General features: G+C 41.1%; 1 protein-coding gene across 2 annotated transcripts in view; it reads right to left on the bottom strand.

The window, feature by feature from the left end:
• The window catches only part of LRBA (LPS responsive beige-like anchor protein), a 751045-nt gene that overhangs the window by 59461 nt on the left and 672890 nt on the right, over positions 1-18694 (bottom strand). The gene's annotated exons all lie outside the window — the stretch shown is intronic.

Genomic DNA, 18694 nt, shown 5'->3' with positions numbered 1-18694 from the left:
CCTTCAAGTTCAGAAGAGATTATTTTCATCATGTCATTATTTCCATCCTTAAGATTTTATCAGTTTTGAAATGGCCTGCAGGATCTTCACAACAGAGGCAATTAATACAGAATATATGGGGGGCTGGTGCTGTGGTGCAGTGGGTTAAGCTGCCACCTGCAGTGCTAGCATCCCATATGTGCACTGGTTCAAGTCCCCGCTGCTCTACTTCTAATCCAGCTCCCTGCTAATGCACCTGGGAAAGGAGGGGAGAATGGCCCAAGTTCTTGGGTCCCTGCACCTACATGGGAGATTTGGAAGAAACTCCTGGCTCCTGGCTTCGGTCTGGTCCAACCCCAGCCATTATGGCCATTTGGGGAGTTAACCAGCAGTTAAAAGACCTCTCTTTCACTTTCTTTTCCTCTCTCTCTAACTCTGCCTTTCAAGTAAATAAATAAAATCTTTTTAAAAAATATATAGCATTTATAAGGAAATATAATCATTATCCAGTATTAATTTCCACTTTTTACTTGATGAGGATACCAGTAATAGTCCTTCACGAGGAGCTTGTAAGAAACAAAGATAATATCTATTTAGTCATGTAGTCAGTGATCATAAACTATGTACATAGCACTATTATATGCTAATGCTTCTGCCATTGACAAATACATTCCCGATCTAGGAAGCAGGGCAATTGTACTTGAATGGGTAAAAGTTTGATGCAATCTATCCAGTAAATTTAAGGAATGTTCTATGATTTGCTTGGGCAGTAAAGACTAGAGAGAGGGTCTGGCAGTGTGGCACAGTAGGTTAAGCCTCTGTCTGCAGTGCCAGTATCCCATATGAGCGCCAGTTCAAGTCCTGCTGCTCTTCTTCCAATTCAGCTCCCTGCTAATGCACCTGGGAAAGCAGTAAGAAGATGGCCCAAGTCCTTGGGCCCCTGCACCCACATGGGAGACCTGGAAGAAGCTCTGGGCTCCTGGCTTCAGTGTGGCCTAGTCCTGGCCATTGAGGTCATATGGGGTGTGAAGCAGCAGATGGAAGATCTGTCTCTCTCCTTCTTTCTCTATATTTCTACCTTTAAAAGAAATAAATAAATCTCTAAAAATAAACAAAAAATTACAAAAAAAACAGAGAGGGTCTCTGTGAAAGCCAAGTTGGAAGCATGCATGGGTTTTGAAGTCAGACCATTTCCACATTCTGCATACCACTTATGAACTCTGTGATCTAGGTTAAGTTTTATTTTTTTAAGGATTTATTTAATTATTTGAAAGAGTTACAGAGAAAGATGGAAAGACAGAGAGAGCCAGAGAGAGGGAGAAGCAGAGGGAGAGGGAGAGGGAGAGGGAGAAGGGGGGAGGGAGGGAGGGAGAGAGAGAGAGATTGATTCCATCCGCTCATTCACTTCCCAGATGTCCTCAACAGCTAGGGCTGGGCCAGGCCAAAGCCAGGAACCAAGAGCTTCGTCCAAGTCTCCCTTATGGGTGGCAGAGGCCCAAGTACTTGAGCCATCTTCCACTGCTTTTCCCAGGCCATTAGCATGGAGTGGAGCTGCCGGGGTACGAATTGTTGCCCATGTGGGAAGCAGGAGTCACACACGATGGCTTTATCCATTATACCGCAATGCCGGCCCCTAGGTTAAGGTATTTCTTTAAAAAATCTATTTATTTCAAAGGCAGAATGACAGAGAGAGGGAAAGACAGACACACATACACACACAGATCAATCTTCAATCCCTAGATTATCCCCAATGCCCACTACAGCCGGGACAAGGCCAGGCCAAAGCTGGGAGCCAGGATACGGAATGTGGCATCCCAAGTAAAGACTTAGTGTGCTACACTGTAATGGCTGCCTGACCCTATGGTAAGTTATTTAATCTCTGCTTTAATTTCTTCCCCCCTAAAATGTGGATGTTAATGGTATCTACCTCATAGAGTTATATTAAGAATTTAATGATATATTTGTGTATATATACCCACCCTATAGTGTTATACTAAGGATTTAATTATATGGATGACACAGCAAAGTGCTTTGTACAGATTAGACCTTCAATGTACACTCAATAAATATTTGTAGAGGGCTGCTAACAACAACAAAACAGGCAGGCGCCATGGCTCAATAGGCTAATCCTCCACCTAGCGGCGCCAGCACACTGGGTTCTAGTCCGGGTCGGGGCGCCGGATTTTGTCCCGGTTGCCCCTCTTCCAGGCCAGCTCTCTGCTGTGGCCTGGGAAGGCAGTGGAGGATGGCCCAGGTGCTTGGGCTCTGCACCCCATGGGAGACCAGGAGAAGCACCTGGCTCCTGCCTTTGGATCAGCGCAGTGCACAGGCCACAGCGTGCCAGCAGTGGCGGCCATTGGAGGGTGAACCAACGGCAAAAGGAAGACCTTTCTCTCTGTCTCTCTCTCACTATCCACTCTGTCAAAAAAAAAAAAAAAAAAAAAACTTATTTCATACTTCCTATTTGCCAGGAAATTTTCCAAATGACATATCATTTAATCTTTAAACTGTGATACTGATACCTTACTATATCTACTTCACAGATAAAGAAAATAATGCACACAGAGCTTAAACATCATACCCAAGGTCATAATCAAATGACAAACTCAAAATCTGCACCTAAGTAGCCTGATTCAAGAGCTCACACTCTCAAACTCTAAACCACCTTGTTTATGTGTCAGGGAGCACTGCAGGTACTAGAGAAGAGGTTGAACCACCACCACCAAAACCCACATGAACTTACAACCTGATGAATGAATTAATAATAATAAGAGTATTATGTCACTGCCACAATTGTTATTACAGTGGTTTAAATATATATTATATTACATATTTATATATATAAAACTCTACCTTTTAAATAAATATAAATAAATAAATAAATCTTGAAAAAAGACAGAGTGAGAGAGAAATGAAGAGTGACTAGGATAATTTTCAGAACAGCATCTAAAATAGTTTTGATGGGCTGAAATCAATTTATGATAACCCTTCAAGGACAATCTGGAGAACGTCAAGGCCCCACAAAACGGCAAGCTGAAGCCTCAAGTTTCTCACAACCAAGGACAGAACAGCTCTGCTACTTCACGGTACATGTATTTGTGGCCTGAGTTTATGAATGAAGACCTTCAGCTTCTTTTCAAGAACGGCTGCGGAAGCCAGTGCCTGTACCTTCGACAGCTGCCTCCTGTGGTCTCTGCCCAGAAGCCACGTGCCTTCTCCTCCCTTAAAAGGGAGAGTGGGAGGCAGAGAACCCAGGGCCTCAGCACTTGGCCTGGGCTGTCAGAGGCTCAGAGTGCTAACCTCAGCTCTGCCACTTATTTGCTACATCACTTAGGGCAACTAGCTTAGTCTCTGTCCCATTTATAAAATGAAAATAATAACAATACTAGCTCATACAGCTGCTTGGAAAATTAAATTAATAACACATATAAAGTATTTAGTCCAGTACCCAGCACATGCAAAACATTAAATAAAGCGCTGATTATTAGGTTTGGGACTTGGCAAGATCCCCATTTAACACAGCTAAAATAGGGAAGGAAGAAATGCTTCAGCAGTTTATCTAGGAAGATAAGATGAACACATTATTTTAAGAAAATCTAGGTCAGGATTTTAAGGAGCCCAGAGACAGAGAGATCTCTGTGGAGGTTCTGGAAGCAGTCCAAAACATCAGGGACTGTGTATCTCAGTCCTTACAGAAAGACAGGGGTGAATACGGGAACCATGTCCTGAGGCAAAATCGACAGATCCTAGAGACTGATGACTGAACAAGGAAAAAAAAGACAAAACTAATCATTATTATTATTATTATTTGTTTTTTACTTGCATGTTTTAGAGAATAGTAGAACAGTGAACATAAATAGGAGTTTCAATTGGGGAGAACCAGTTTGACAGGAGAAAGACAGTAAATTTTATGGCAAAAGAAAGTCCATGACTGCCTCTGAGATAAGAGATCAGAGGTATTGATCTGGGTGTCATTCATTCAAAAGAGAAATTGAACTCATTGGCTTCTGATCTTTCTCTCTCACTGTGCACATGTGTATGTTTTTAAGAGGCAGAAATGACTTCCTTTTTCCATTTGAAATCATACATGAAACTGTAATACATACAAACATGGAGACAAGGCTCTTACTTTAAAGATGGGTGAGGAGGTTCTCAAAAAGTCCCCTGAGTGCCCTCTGAGACAAGAATGAGAAGTCTTAGGGCTGTGCAGTGGACTCAAGCCACTGTTAAACACCATGAAGGTGGCCAGTGTTGTGGGTAAAGCCACCATCTGCGACACTGGCATACCAGGTGCTGGTTCATGTCCCACATGCTCCACTTCCACTCAGCTCCCTGCTAATGGTCTGGTAAAAGCAGCAGAGGACAGACAGTCCAAGTGTTTAGGACCTTGTCAACCCACATGGGAGACCTGAAAGAAGCTCCTGGCTCCTGGCTTTGGAGTGGAGTCCTAGCCTTCGTATCTATCTGAGGAGTGAACCAAAGGATGGAAGATCTTTCTCTTTCTTTCTTTCTTTCTCTCTCTCTCTCTCTCTCTCTATCTCTCTCTGTCTCTCTCTCTCCTTCTCTCTCTGTAACTCTGAATTTCAAATAAATAAATAAAGCTTTTTAAAAAAGTATTTTTATAGATAAAAATTTAATGCAACTGACTTTACAATATTTTCCATTACAATATTTAACATTGTTCTGAGATATAAAAAGATATAGACAATGAAGACAGCTTGCAAAAATGCCAGTTTCCTCTTTTTAACATTTTTTAAAATTTTAATAGAATTGGTACATTACTGATCACTGTGAGGAAAGGACTTTTTCAAATCACAAACTCAATCATAGACTGATTATTCTATTTCAATGACATAATAAAAGCTGTATTTTCTTTTATAGGTTAAATAATCATCAATTTTCTTTCCAAGTACTCAAGGTACTAAAAAGACTGTAGAATTCCTAGACACTGTTTTATTTCTTGACTAGCCTTTGAGTTGTCAGATAATAAAATACTACAGAAAAGTCTTTTCAAATATGAATTTTAAGGAGTAACACTGTAAGCTAATGACTATGATCTTAAAACTTTATAGTCACATTTGATATCATCAATTGATAATTGCAGGTCCTCCTCATTGTTTTTGAGATTCACTGTCATTTTTCATTCATCTTGATCTCTGAAGCAACTGACGACATTGACCACAACCTCACCTCTTTTCAATGGTTCTACACTGGAATGGCTCTCTTTACTTTAGTCTGTTTTGCTGACTCCTTTCTCATCCACAAATGAATTTATTATTACAGATTCTTTGTGAGCACTCTGATTTTCTCAATCTACATTTCCAGGAAAGGAAATTTTTCTTCTGCTCTTCAAATCTACTTCTCTACTAAGGAATCTCAAATCTATAACCAAAGGATTATTCATTTGTTTGCATATCTTTACCTGATGGTCATCCATGTGTATTAGGTGCCTATCTCAGTACACCTAAAATAAACACGCCCTAAGCTCTGGAAAAATTAATTTTATTTTAACACTCCTCAAACAAGGGTTAAATTCTTCTTCTGACTGTTTTATGCTCAGGAACTTAACCAACATTTAAAAATTTCTTCTCTTTCTTTCACATATAATTAGTCACTAAATTCACTTACCTTGTGAAATTTCTCACATTCACCTCTCCTTTCTGAATCCAGTCACCTTATACTTTCTTTTTTTTTTTTTTTTTTTTGACAGGCAGAGTGGACAGTGAGAGAGAGAGAGAGACAGAGAGAAAGGTCTTCCTTTGCCGTTGGTTCACCCTCTAATGGCTGCCGCGGCTGGCGCACTGCGGCCGGCGCACCGCGCTGATCCTGATGGCAGGAGCCAGGTGCTTCTCCTGGTCTCCCATGGGGTGCAGGGCCCAAGCACTTGGGCCATCCTCCACTGCACTCCCTGGCCACAGCAGAGAGCTGGCCTGGAAGAGGGGCAACCGGGACAGAATCCGGCGCCCCGACCGGGACTAGAACCCGGTGTGCCGGCGCCGCAAGGCAGAGGATTAGCCTAATGAGCCGCGGCGCCGGCCCCTTATACTTTCAATAACTGAGCATTGCCATAGTCTCTTTTCTGATTTTCCTCACTCTGTCCAGTTTCTTCCTTCAGTGCACAATGTAGGAAGAGGTTTTCCAAACTCTCCTTTGTGCCATATTCTTCTAATTAAATATCTTCAAGCAAGCCCTAGCATGTAAAAGATACAGGCCTGACACCAGGTACTGAAGGCTTCCCTTCCTCTGTTTTATTCTTCTTGTTATTCCCTGATACAAGTGTTCCTTTTCAGTCAAGCTGGTTTTCTTCTACCATTTCTGCCTTAAAATTTCTCTCACGCCTCTGTGCCTCCTAAAATGGCCCCACTCACCTTCAGCTTTCTAAGTTCTACCCCTCTGAGAAAACTTTTGAATTCTATTGTGTTGGTATAATACTTCCCAAATCTTATTAACCAGTTCATACTTAATTCTAGCATCCCTGTAATGTTATTTAGCTTTAAATAGATTAATAGTGTGTCCCTACAATTACACTGTCAGGGTCAGAATACTGTACAATGTAATGGTGTGCAGCAGAAAGAACAGCACCTTGCACACAGCGGTCACCTAGCAAAGCAGTTTGCCGAGTGCCTATTGTATAGCAAGGTAGCCCAGAACCCTTTTGACTCTGCTGGGGTTGTCCCAGGGGTGAACACTGTCTTTGATGAGGGCAAAATGGAGTTCAGGAGGGCGTGGAATGTTGAGTGAAGGCTGGTATCTGTTACTACGAAGATGCCAGAGTCTCTCAGGGAGGCTGTGGAAAGTGTCACAGAAGGGAGCAATTCTCATCACTTCAGTCCAGATGTACTTGAAGCCGATGACAACACTTCAGTGTCTTTCTACAGCCACGAATCTTTTTCTTTTTTTGAAAATTTATTTATTTATTTGAAGGGCAGGATGACAGTGACACAGGGAGTGACAGAGGGAGAAGGAGAGAGAGATTGATCTTCCATCCTCAGTTTCACTCCTCAAATGGTCTTTTTTTTTTTTTTTTTTTTTTTTTAATTTTTGACAGGCAGAGTGGACAGTGAGAGAGATAGAGACAGAGAGAAAGGTCTTCCTTTGCTGTTGGTTCAACCTCCAATGGCCTCTGCGGCTGGCGCACTGCGACCAGCGCACCGCACTGATCCGATGGCAGGAGCCAGGTGCTTCTCCTGGTCTCCCAAGGGGTGCAGGGCCCAAGCACCTGGGCCATCCTCCACTGCACTCCCGGACTACAGCAGAGAGCTGGCCTGGAAGAGGGGCAACCGGGACAGAATCTGGCTCTCCGACTGGGACTAGAACCCAGTGTGCCAGTGTCCCAAGGCAGAGGATTAGCCTATTGAGCCGTGGCACCAGCCCTCAAATGGTCTTAATGGCCAGGGCTGGGCCAAGCTGAAGTCAGGAGCCAGAAACCCCATTCAGGTCGCTCACATGGGTGGCAGGGGCCCAAGCTCTTCGGCCTTCTTCCGCTGCCTTCCCAGGAGCATTATTAGGGAGTCAGATGGAAAGTGGGACAGCTGGGACTCAAACCAGCAGTTTGATATGGGAAGCCATTGTTGCAAGCAATGGCTGAATCTACTGCACCACAACACCAGCCTCTAGAGCCATAATCCTTAAGGGAGAGGGGAAAATCCTGGCTGAAATGTGTGGTTTGAAAAAGCTCCTCATGTAAATCTGTTTATTGCTGGCTCTTAGCCCTCTGTTTAGCCCTTTGATAGAGAATCGCAGGAACATACAGACTCCTTTATACCATGTGAAGTTCAGAAAAAGGGTAGCTTAACAAACTCTACCAAATGCCTAAACTGCTTTTAATGAACTCCGTTTCACCTAGAGAGTTGTAGCCCCAGATGATCTCTTTAAAAATTTTCTTATTATGTAAAATTTTTATTATGGTATAGGGTAATAAGTCCCCATACACCCATTAGCCAACTTTAATAATTATTAACACATTTGAACTTAGGCTATCTTAAAGGGGGGAGAGGGGTCAGTTTACACAATATGCTAACAGATTCACTGAAAATAAGAGTGTTCTTGGCTTTCAGTGATGTATATTTTTAGCCTCTAATGCAAGACTGCAGTGAAAATGGAAATATCTTAGAATGATCAAAAATATTTTTCCAAGGCATTGAACACAACCCAACTTCAAGGAGATGTTCAGTCCCAAAGTTGCAAATTTAATTCTGTAATTTCTCTAAAATCTTCTCAATCATCTTAATTACCAGGCAGTATCACAAAACAGGGTTAAGTACTGCCTCAGTTTACATATCAGCACTGTTGAGTCAACAGCTGAGTGACTTCAGGCAAGGCATTCGACTTTCTGTGCCTTAATTATCTCATCTACAAATTGTGATAATAAATGTGGGTATTTTACTGGATTGCTGCGAAGCTTAAATGAGATAATATAAAGCACTTAGAGCAGTTGTAGGTACCAAGTAAGCTGTCAATTAAGTGTGTGACGCTGTTATTACATAAAAAAGACTTAATACCAGGCCTGGCTAGGGTTAAGCAAGCACTTAATAACTGTTACCAGTTGCTCATCAAAAGGATTAATAATAGCTGGGCCAGGCATTTCAGGTAGTGGTTAAATCACTGCTTGGGAGTACACATCTCCTATCACACAGAGTTCCTTTTTTGAGCTCTGGCTACTCTGCTTCTCATATAGCCTCCTGCTAATGTACACCCTGACAGGCAGCAAGAATTGGCTCAAGTTACTGGGTCCCTGTCACCCATGTGGGAGACCTAGATGGAGTTCCTGGTTGTTGCAGGTATTTGGGAAGTGAACCAACAGAAAAAAAATTTCTCTCTCTTTCAAATAAAAAGAAAATAAATTTTGAAAATTAAAATAATTAATAATAGTAGCAAAGTCTCATTCCTTGCCACTTTCTATCTCACATTCTATAATGTGACATGTGTTATTGCTTTCAAGCTCTTAAATATTTTCTATTTCCTTTCTCTGTGTGGTTGCCTTCCTCTAAATTCTTTTTTTTTCTTTTAAGATTTATTTATTTATTTGAAAGGCAGAATTACAAAGAGAAAGGGAGAGACAGTAACAGGGAGAGAGAGAAAGAGATCTGTCTTCTGGTTCACTCCCTAAATCGCTGCAACAGCCAGGACTGGGCCAGGCCAAAGCCGGGAGCCAGGAGCTCCTTCCCAGGTCTCCCATGTGGATGCAGCGGCCCAAGCACTTGGGCTGTCTTCCGCTGCTTCCCCAGGTGCATTAGCAGGGGGCTGGATCAGAAGCGGAGCAGTTGGGACAGGAACTGGTGCCCATGTGGGATGCTGGCCTCCCAGGCGGGGACATAACCTGCTGCGCCACAATGCCGTCCCCCTCCCCTCATTCTTGAGCAACTCGGCTCAGGCGCCTCTGACCTTTGGGAGATCTCGCTTGACTTCATTCAGACATTTGCTCCTCTTCCTTACTGCTGCTTAAAGCACTAAGCACAAACTCCTACATCCTTCTAGTCCAGTGTTCTACTTTTTAGCTTTTTGTCTTACTGATTGGACTATAAGTCTTCTTAAAGGTAGAAAGTATGAAGTATTTCAGCTTGGCACATAGTGGGTGCTTAAAAAATTGTCACTGAACTAATGGCTAAATCAGTTAACTAGACTGAGCAGGCATGCAGCTCAGAGATACACTGCTACAACTAACAGTAAGCAGCCCAGTACTGAATACAACGCTCTATTAAACATTTCTATCTAGAAAACTTGCCTTATTATTTAACATTCTTATTCATCAATTCCCAATTATTTCTGTAAATAGCCTGTTAGTACTTTCTATAATAAAGTCTGAATTCTGCAGGCAGCATTCCAGATGTTGAAATATATAGTAATAAAAAGACTATGCAAATACTTCGAGACATTCCAGTAAAACCACATATTTATATTTTATAAACAGCATCTCAAATATTACCTAGAGAATTTATTAATGGATTTCCAAATGGAAATATTATGAAGAGATTTTCAACAGGCTGTGTATTCTATTGTTTTTGTGCCAACTATTGCATACTGCATGATTTTGTAGCTATATATGGAAAAAGCAACAATATATATAGAGAGATAAAATATAGATATTCACACAGTAGATAGAAAGGGAGAAATAAAAGACATGGAAGGAGAAGGAAGTTGTACTGGCTTAGGGACAATGTAGTATTTGGCTTCGCAAAGATTATTTTAGCCTCGCTGCACTAGGCTTTTTAATGTAACTTAGGGAACACGTAAAATCAGTAAAACCCTTAGTAACCTACAATAAGTGTTGTAAAATTTTATTTAAAATGGGGGTAAGGATAGGAATTACTTACACATATGGACACAATTAATCTGTATACTGCTTTTTAGAAGCATACAACTATGAAATTGCATTTTATCTCCATATATTTACATCTGAAATCACTACAAATTGGGATAGTGAAATAGAAGCAAAGTAGTGTATTAAGAAAAAACATGTTAATTAACTCAAATTTTCTAAAATTATCAAAATTAAGTTCTAAAAGGCTACCTTAAGATTATATTCTAGCTCTTTACCAAGAAATGCCTAATAAAACTTCCTAGTTGAGATTTAATTCTTAACCACACTTAAAAAGTCAGGAGTGGGCATTTAGTTCAGTAGTTAAGACATCCGTGCTCCACACTGGAGTATCTGGGTTTAATGTCTGGCTCTGGCTTCTGACTCCAGCTTCCTGACAGTGCAGACTCAGGGGGTCAGTGGTGATGGCTCAAGTCACTGGGTCCCTGCCACCCACTTGGGGAACCTAAATTTCATTCCTAGCTTCCAGCTTTGGCTCGGCCCAGTCACAGCCATTGTGGCATTGGAAGAATGAATTAGTGGATGGCGAGCTCTCACTTGCTCGCTCTCTCTCACTCTCAGAAAAAAAAAAAAAAAAAAAAAAAAAAAAGTTGGGTTAAGACCATCCAGTGATTTCTATTATGTATGTATAATATTACTTGTGCCAAGTTTTCCTCTTTCCTTTCATACATCTAAACTTAAAAACAGTTTGCTACATATCTGGTGAGTTTCCTCTCAGAGCTTATTGACTATCTACTGACTAACCTCAGTACCCAAGAGCTGCTGGTCAAATCTAGCTCTGCTATCAGTGAGTTTAAAATCACTGATCAGATAACCACTTAGTTATTACATGTTTAATTCCTAAAAGACAAAAATCCTGATAAAAGTAACTGCTAAGGTCAAAAAGAGGACACAGGGGCTGGCGCTGTGGCATAGGGGGGTAAAGCTGCTGCCTGCAGTGCCAGCATCCCATATGAGCGCCGGTTTGAGTCCTGGCTGCTCTACTTCTGATCCAGCTCTCTGCTGTGGCCTGGGAAAGCAGTGGAAGATGGCCCAAGTCCTTGGACCCCTGCACCCACATGGGAGACCCGGAAGAAGCTCCTGGCTCCAAATCGCCGCAGCCCTGGCTGTTGTGGCCATCTGGGGAATGAACCAGCAGATAGAAGACCTACCTCCCACCCTCCTCTCTACTTCTGCCTCTTTGTAGCTCTGTCTTTCAAATAAATAAATAAATCTTAAAAAAAAAAAAGAGGACCCATATCAACTAAATGTCATTCATTAAAATGCGACAAAAATCGCCAAAGAGAAAATTATCTACATAATATATATGGTCTTGTTTGAATAATATCTCTGAGTTTTAAAAAAGGCAAAGCATTACTCAGAAACACTTAAAAACCAGACTCCTATTAACCTAAGACGTACAGTTACTTTTTAGTAGTTGCAGCAACAGATTTACAAAGTTTACAGCATAGCAGAATGAATCTAACAAGTTATTTAAAAGGCATCTTTGAAGGTTAAAATGTAAGTACTCAAAGTATACTCGAAATTTTAGAAATTAAAAATTTAAGCATCATAAAACATCATGTAAGGAAATAAGTAACAGCCTGTTAAAGAGTGGTTAAGTGGTTAAGGGACCCAGTGGCTAAGATGCCCGCTGGGACGTATGCATCCCATATCTGAGTGCCTGGGTTCTTGTCTCAGCTCTGCTCCTGAGTCCAGCTTCCTGCTAATGAATACCCTGGGAAGCATCAGGTGATAACTCATGTGGTTGAATCCCTGCTACCCATATGGGAGGCCTGGATGGAGTTCCTGACTCCTGGCTTCCCCTGGCCCAGGCTTTGTGGGCATTTGGGGAGTGAACCAAGGGATGGGAGATACTTCTCTCTATATTTCTCTATTTTCAAATAAGTGAAACTTTAAAAATACTAATAGTTTTTTTCAGGAAAAAAATGTAATAGATTTAACTACAATGTGGAATATTAAACTCAATCAGACAAGCATTCAAGAATACAGAGCAGGGGCTAGCACTTGGTATAGTAGGCTAAGCCTCTGCCTGTGGTGCTGGCATCCCATATAGGCGCTGGGAAATTCATGTCCCAGCTGCTCCTCTTCCCATCCAGCTCTCTGGTTATGGCCTGGGAAAGCAGTGGAAGATGGCCCAAGCGCTTGGCTCCTGCTCCCGTGTGGGGGACCAGGAAGAAGCTCCTGGCTCCTGGCTTCGGATCAGCGCAGCTCTGGCCATTGCAGCCATTTGAGGAGTGAACCAGAGGATGGAAGACCTTCCCCCCGTCTCTCCTTCTTTCTGTCTGTAACTCTACCTCTCAAATAAATAAATGAAATCTTTTTTTAAAAAAAGACCAGAATATATTTAATTAGTAAAACATGCAAAATTATCCACACTGAAGAGGGAAATAGTAAGGAAATTAAATGAAATTCAACAGAAGTAGTTCTATGTGAATTTAGACTTGAAAGACATAATGCTTTGTTTCATAATGCTTCAGAAAACACAGAAAAATATCTGTAAGTTTAGATGAGTCAATTTTATGTTTTCAAATAAATATTATGGTATTGATTCCACTTCCATGAATTTTCATCAGAAAAGAATCAGAGAAATGCAAAAAAGACTTAGGTACAATATTGGTTATCACAGCACTCTTTATAACAGTAAAATTTTGTAGGAAAAATAATACTTAAATTATGACAACAGACTACTCTGCAGCCACTAAAATGAGTAGAGCTAAATGTATCTCACATGAAAACCAGTCCATATTGATGACAGGAAATTTTCTAATTACCAAAATATATACAGTATGACTTCATTTAAGTAAAAATATAGACATATTTAACATGTACATACATAATGATATATGAGTATACACATATACATGCATGAATTCTTGCATAGAAGATTTGGAAAGGTATGTACCAAACTATTATCAGCTGTTCTTTCTAGTGGATGAGGGATGAAAAGATTAGCAAAGTACGGGCTGGCATTGTGGCATAGCTGATTAAGCTGCCACCTGCAATATTGACTGGCATCCCATATAAGGACCAGTTGGATTCCTGACTGCTCCACTTCCAATCCAGCTCTTTACTAATGCACCTGAGAAAGCAGTGGAAGATAGCCCAAATGCTTAGGACCTACCACCAATGAAGGAAACCCAAATAGAGTTCTAGGCTCTTAGCTTTAGCCAGGCCCAGCCCTGACCTTCATGGCCATTTGGGGAGTGAAGGGTCTCACTCTCTCTCTCTGTCTCAACCTGTCTCTCTGTAATTCTGCCTTTTAAATGAATAAAATAAACTTTATAAAAATCATAAGAATCTGTACTTTGCTCATTTCTATACCATTTAATATCTTACATGAAACATATATTACTTTTGAAACAAGGGATAATTAAAAATTTTTGATTTGGTAAGATATATAAAACTAAAGAAATACACAAATCTAAAGGAAATATGGTAATATTTGATATTACTTGATGAGGTTCAATTGATCCATTAACATAATAGCCAGAAATATTTTTAATCATCTAAGACTTCCAGTTTAAAGAGTGTTCAAAAACTGCTAAATCAATAGGTCTTGCTACAAAGTTAATTTTGTTACATTGAATTTACTTCCTTAGTTCTATTTGATCCCAAGGATCCTTTCAGTTATAGCAGTATTTTACTACTATTTAGTATTAAATATTAGAGTTGTATATACTTTTTTTAAGTAAACAGTACTTTTTCACCAAAAGGCACCAAAATGCATCAGGTAAGTAGAGGCATAAAAATGTCACAACGGTATGGAGCACACAAGGAACAGAGAAAGGGCAGCTTACTAAATGAAGTAAAACTGATTTACAAAACAAGAATGTGTGATAATAAGTCAGAGGAGGAAAACTAGAGAGGAAAGAGTATTTTTACCAACATTCGTCATCAAGTAACCTTGTGGAAGTTGCTAAGATAAAACATGAAGTAATTATCATTTGTGAAAATAGGTATAGATTTTCCCACCAGTGCCTTGTAACTGAGCCCATGCATTCCAGGCACGTTAAACTGAAGCCCAGCACAGCCCCACTACAATCTCCAGTTCTTGTAGCTGTCCATCTACTATAGCATAATCCCAGCTGCCAATCTGAAAGAAACCAGCTAGTCAGAGCAGACACAACCAACAGAAACAAACGTCACTCAATAATGCTCAGCGGCACTGTGCTCATGGATAATTTCAAACAGTATCTCTGTCTAGAACACTGATGTGCTCATTCAAAACACCTCCATCTCTGGCTACTGGAAATGAGTAGATAAAGCAGCCTGCCTAGAAAAATAAGTGGGATGTCTTCAAAGGGGTTGCCAGTGCTAAGAGGCAAATGTAGTGAAAACAGTGCAAAGTCCTTGCAAAAAAAAAAAAAAAAAAAAAAAACGGCATGGAACAGGAGAGGTAATCTACTGCACGCAGGACACTAAATTCTTTCTTCAAACCCAACAAACACATTTAAACCATGTCACGAAAAGAAGCAGCGGGGTCAATCATTCATTTGGTCTATTTCCGTAACAGTATTTGTAAGCACGCACCGTGTGCAAACACTGAGCCACAGTGAGGAATTCAATGCCATACTCCCAGAAGTCAAGGAACTGAGAGCCTGAAAAACACAGACACACACTCTCTCTTCCCTCCTCTCTCCTCACGTAAATAGTATTGTCAGGGATGGAGAGGAAAGACAACAGATTTACTGTGATAACATAGCTTAATAAATAACATAAAAAAATTGTACTTGAGACAAGTGTTTCCCCAACACTAACACAATTTCATTTGCTTCTTTGCACTCATAATGAAAACTAAAAGCAGTGAATAAACTCTGAGGAAACTTCCTTGCCTACTAGAAATAAAGGAAAAAGATGTATTTTTCTACGAATTTAGAAATCTGTCATGTTTTCAAGTAATTTCACATAGACTTTTCAAGTCTATGCAATTTTTTTAACCTTAATCTTTCTAGAAGCTAATGTTTAGCTACAAATTTAGAGAACAAAGTTCCATTGCTCAGTTTGAGACTACACATTCCTCTGGCCTGGAGAAAACACAGGTTCCCAACAGAAGTCATCAGCATAAGAGACTGTTTCAGAATTCCTCAGGTAGCTGGTAAGGGGGAAAAGTCATAAAACTATTAGAATTGTGCTTTATGTCTTGGATGCATAACTCTAGCTACACCTACTTAGCCAAGAAGTCTGCAACAGGCTTCATAATGAGCAAAACACGAGGTGAGCTTTAATGACAACACTGAAGCTCAGTTAACTGTCAGGGAAACTTCCATGACCGTGGTTTTGAGGCACAAGAAAGTCTGGCATAATTTAACGGTATTTTTTTACATAGGTTTTCAATTAAAACTTGACTAATCCTTACTGTTTATTTGGCTTTTCATCATGCAGTTCCTGCCCTGCAGTGTGTCAAGCGTGCCATCTGTGGAGCACACGGCTGGCCAGAGATGCTGCAGGACTGTTTCTGAAACAGTCTGCGTTGCGGGCGGGCGGGCGGCATGAAATCCTCACTGCATTTAATGCTTCTGATGTCCTATAGTGTTGCAGCCACTGTAACCATGTTGTCCTACTCTTAAATTTCACGGCAGTCACAACAAAGTTCCCGGCCCCACCTGCTTAGAGCCCTCTAACAAACCACTCCCCCAACTATTTAACAAATGTTAACAATGCTATAAATACCGATTGTGTTTATGCTTTCTGAAAGATTCACTGCAGCCAGTGCTGTGCGGCAGTGTTGGAGCCGAGAGGCGCTGCTGACTCCCACCACGAGAGTGATGGGATGCTAAGCCAAAAATGCTTTTCCTTGGATAAGATATCTGATTTGCTACTGCTGTCATGAAACAGGGGTCATGTAAACTTAAACACTGCTGCTGCTCTTTTTGGAAAACAGACCTTCTCAGAGTGATTATGAGTTGCTAAAACAGCATTTGGAAGGATAAATCTGGAAGAGGGAAAACCAACCACTGACACTAAACACAACTTAGGGAAAACTTTCAGGTCTTAAACTTTCATGTTACAAGATCCATTGTATATAATTCTTTAAACTGAGCCAGACCATGGCTCTTCCTCCACACACTCCCTTCCATCTACATAAATAAAACTGAGTTCTATTTTCAAAAGGAAATCAATAACTTCAGTTAATGTCTGAACTCACATAAACAGAAAATAACACTGCATTTGCTTGAAAGGTAAAGGAGAAAATCACACTTGCTGAGGAAATGTACCAATGGCTAAGTGCAAGACGAAGCAGCACAGATACTGTTCACGTTAAAATGGCTCCCCTGTAACATCTCCTCGTAGGGTCTCTTTCGGTCTCCGAACTTCCACCTCTTCTCCCCAGCACCAGGCACAACCAGGGATCTGCCCTGCTCTCCCCATACAAGGGCTGCTCCGAACTACTGAGTCTGTATGTGCCCTTCTACCAAAACTGTTAGTCTGCCCTATTTACAGACAGCAGAATGATTGGAAAGGATTGTTCAAAAAAAATTGTAACCAAATAAATGACTTCTAATGGCGGAATTTCCAGCATTAGTAAAGGTTGATGAATTCTGATGACCTGCAGGAGCTGATCCTGCTCCTGATTGAAGGAGAGCAGCGTACTCGGCGTGTGGGTAGCAGAGTTGGGATTGGTGGAAGAGGACTATAAAGGAGGAGAGAGACAACATGCACCAGGAACATCTATCTGAAGGAACACCTGAGCAGCCCCCGAGAGAGCCGGCCGGCGGTATGCCGCTCCCCCGCGGAAGTGGGGAAAGTGGCAGGGGGAACCGCCCTTCCACGGAGGTGGAAGGGTCGGTAGCCAACCCGGGAAGAACCAGCAGCTAACCCAGGAAGGGCCGAGCAGACAAAAGAACAGCGCAGGGTCCTGTGTCGTTCCTCCACGAAGACGGGGAGCGACATAATGGTGCCGTGACTCAGATATGAAGCCTAGGCAGGGTTTAGTGTCATTCCTCCATGAAGAGGGGGAGCGACATAATGGTGCCGTGACTCGGATAGGAAACCTAGGCAGGGTTTAGTGTCGTTCCTCCACGAAGACGGGGAGCGACAAGACAGAGAGCAAGAGCAAGACACAGAGCGACAAGAGGTATCTTCCATTCATTGTTTCACTCCCCAAATGGCCACGAGAGTCAGGTCTAGGCCAAGCTGAAGCCAGGAGCCAGGAACTCCATCCTGGTTTTCCACATGGGTGGCAGCAGCCCAAATGTCTGGGCCATTTTCCACTGCATTCCCAAGCACATACTGTATCAGAAACAGAATAGCTGGGAGTGGAACCAGTACTCGACCATGGGATGCTGGTGTCACAAGAGGTACCCTAACCTATTACACCACAACACCAATCCTGATTTGGATTTGAATATTAGATTTACAAAAGCCTTCCCCATTCCAACAGTAAAAAACTACTTACCTATGTTATATTCCAAGTTCTGTAGTTTCACTTTTTATATTTTATATAATCTTTATTTCAAATAAATACATGCAATTTACTTGGACTTTCTTTCATTTTAAGATGTGAAATGGGGATATACATTAATTTATATTTAAACAATTAGCCAGTTGTCCTGACATCACATATTGAATAAGATAGTCTTTTCCTAGTGATACAAAATACTTTTTTATAATATATTCCTATGTACAATATGTCTACTTGTGGAAGCTCCATTCTGTTCCATTGAACTTTGGTCCCTTTACTAGAATACCTTTCTAAAACTATTTACTTATTTGTTCATTTATTTGAAGAGCAGAGTGCCAGTGAGAGGGAGAGATACAAGAAAAAGATCTATTCACTGGTTCACTCCTCAAATGCCCCAAAAGCTGGGGCTGGGCCAAATCTAAGCCAGGAGCCCAGGACTCCATCTGGGTCTCCAACATGGATGGCAGTAACCCAAGTACTTGGACCATCAACTGCTCTTCTCAGGTCCATCAGAAGTGAATCAGCTGGATCAGAAGTGAAGCAGCTGGGACATGAGCCAGGTACTCTGATATGGGATGTGCATGTCATTAAGTGGCTGCTTCCTCTGCTGTGCCACAATATCCAACCCCAGAATACAGTTTTGATTACAGTCATTTATGCTTTATTTCAGGTATGGTCATCAAAACCCATTTAATTTAATTTAATACTATCACATCTTATTGTTTGGCTTCTTAGGCTACTGTATCTAAGAAACAGTATGCAGAATGATGGGTGGCCAAAACGTAGGCATACTGATACAGTAACAAGATGTCAGAGCAGATAACTAGGGAGCAGTTAAGGGAAAAACTTAAAAAGAAAGCACAGGAATTGAAAGAGAACAACAGTATATGATTCTTTAGTTGAAGATCAAATATTGTGGCACAAATAGCATATGATAATATTAATAAAAATCTACATTCAACAATTATACTTCTTTATTTCCAATTATTCAT

The sequence above is a fragment of the Oryctolagus cuniculus genome, chromosome 8 (genome assembly GCF_051225735.1).
Source record: "Oryctolagus cuniculus isolate XC-2025 breed Fujian yellow rabbit chromosome 8, ASM5122573v1, whole genome shotgun sequence".
Lineage (NCBI taxonomy): Eukaryota > Metazoa > Chordata > Mammalia > Lagomorpha > Leporidae > Oryctolagus > Oryctolagus cuniculus.
Note: the sequence above shows the minus strand (reverse complement) of the source record. Positions and strands in the feature narration are given on the sequence as shown.